This window comes from Idiotropiscis lumnitzeri, unplaced genomic scaffold, assembly GCF_059441095.1.
Source record: "Idiotropiscis lumnitzeri isolate Australia: NSW breed Sydney's pygmy pipehorse unplaced genomic scaffold, RoL_Ilum_1.0 HiC_scaffold_393, whole genome shotgun sequence".
NCBI lineage: Eukaryota > Metazoa > Chordata > Actinopteri > Syngnathiformes > Syngnathidae > Idiotropiscis > Idiotropiscis lumnitzeri.
Window position 1 is genome coordinate 17,501 of NW_028283930.1, and position 2,500 is coordinate 20,000.

The following is a 2,500-nucleotide window of genomic DNA, read 5'->3' on the forward strand; positions in this document are numbered from 1 at the left end:
TTTTTTTTTTTTTTTTTTTTTTTTTTTTTTTTTTTTTTTTTTTTTTTTTTTTTTTTTTTTTTTTTTTTTTTTTTTTTTTTATTCAACTTGTAAGAATTTCCTTAACATTTTTAATGAGAACATTAGTGTTCTCCTACTTAGTAACCTCGGAAGGTACGCCATCCTGCTGTCCATAACACCCAGCAACCTCAACACGGTGGTGTTCCGCATAGGCCACTTCCCCTTGGCACCTATAGGGAGGCCAACCACCTTGACCTCCTTCGCATTCAAGGTTTGGGCAAGTATCTCCTTGATGTCCTCGTATTTGGCCACTTTCTCAGCCGCCGCTTCCTCCAACACTTTCGGCCCACTCTCATAGCGAATTGTGACGTCAATCACCAGGACTCGTCCCTCCTTTAGGCAAACCATGTCAGGGACCTTCACATGTCCGCTCTTGGTACAGACACGCCTTTCCCTCTCCACCGTCCATCCGAGCGCCCTGGCCTCTGCCGACACCAATTCACAAATCATATTGTGCCTCGCAATACGCAGCTTTTTCAGGATCGGGCATTGTCCCAGTATATGGGAGCAAGATTCATTGGCTCTGTCACAGCCCCGGCAGCTTTTGTCCTTCGAATCCGTTCCCCTTGTTAGGAATTCTTTAGTGGGTATCACTCCCGCCCTTAGTTTCAGGGCTCCCAGCCATTCCTTATGGGACATGCCCACAACCGTCGGATCGGCCAGCCAAGAATTGCTTATCTTGTCCGCCCGGAACATTCCTGCTCCAGGTCCTTGTGTGACCAGGTTGTTCCACATCTCACATTCCGCTTCTCTCCAGTGAGGGAGCTTGAGCTCCTCTTTCGTAGGTCTTTTCTGGGTGACCTCCGGGCTCCATACCGGCACGTCCTCTGCTTTTCCTCCCGCTCTCTTCCATAGGCCCTTCCATCTCCTTCCTTGCACCCTGTCGCTCGCCATCGCTCGAACCAGCCAATCATCCGACCCAGCCATGCTCCAGGTTCTCCTGACCTGGTTTCTCGGGATCGCCTTTTCCAATCTGGGTAGCCCCAGGCCCCCGTCCCTGTTCCTCGTATACAGGATGCCATTACACGTGGACTGTGCAATGTTTAACCAGTCCTTCACCGTCTTCCTTATTGCTCTATCCGCCTGGGCCAATTTGGATGCCGGCACCTCGCTCATATCAGCCTGGAACATTACCTTAGGGAGCAAATACTGTTTTAATAAGTTTATTCTCTGGTACGGTTTCAGTGGGGCCTTTTTAACTTTCACCAACAATTCTTCAGTCATGGCCGACAAGTCAGCCGGGACTATCCCGTCCCTAGGCCCCACCATCACCCCCAAATATTTAACCGTCTCACCAGCAGCTATCAATTGTAATGGTGTATCATTGAGTCGCCATTCCGTGTTTGTCTCAACGACTCCTTTATTTATCAGGAAGCCGCTACACTTCCTAGGTTGCACCGATAGACCCGTAAGCCTGCAGAATTCTTCCACCAATCTAAGATTTGCTCCCATACCTTCCTTCGTTCCACTCATCAGAACCAAGTCATCAGCGAATGCCAGCGCGGTGAGCTTACGCCCACCCCATATCAGCCCAGAGCCAGCCACCTCGAGCGTATGGATGAGAGGGTCCATTGCGATGTTGAAGAGCAGTGGGGATAACGGGTCACCTTGCTTAACTCCAACCATCATTTTTATAGGCGGGGTTGTGGCCCTTCCGCAGCCTACCCTGGTCGAGCAGTCCACATAGGAGTTCCGGATCAACTCCACAACATGGTTGTCGACTCCTTTGTGCCTCAGAGCACACAGGATATGCTCGTGCGAGACGGAGTCGAAGGCCTTCGCAAAGTCAATGAAAACGACTACCAACGGTTCTTCATCAACTTTTGCTCGCTTAACAATCCGGTCCAGTACCATCAGGTTCTCGCCGCACCCATCCGCATTTGTTAAAAAGCCCCTCTGCCTCGGGTTTATGGGGCAAGCCTTTGCCAATCTCATAGCGATGATACGACTGAACAGTCGCATCACCAGGGACCCAATGGTGACCGGTCTCCATCCCGCTATTCCGCTTAGATCCTTCCTGTTCAGTGACTTTGGCAGCAGCTTGGTGCGGCACTCCTTAAAGGCCTTAGGTATAATTCCCTTAATCAACCATGTGGTGTACAGCCTCGCCAGTTGCTTCCCGCTCCTGTCCCAGCCCAGCAAGGCCCTCTTACTGATCCTGTCTGGTCCTGGAGCTGAGCTCGTTGACATTCCAGCCAGGTTGGACCTAACTTCGCCTGACAGGATGGGCTTGTGGAAGAACGCATTGTCTGTTCGGCCAGCAGCTTGGAATTTTCCCAGTCCCTGGAAGGGCTTAATGCCTTCCCACTTTTCTTTGTAATACTCATGGACTTCACCTGGAGATAGTAAACACTCCACTACCTGACCTCCAGTAAGTATGAGGTCCACCAGGCTTGCCTTGTCATTGTCATATAGGAACTGGACCCTTCTGTATCTTTCA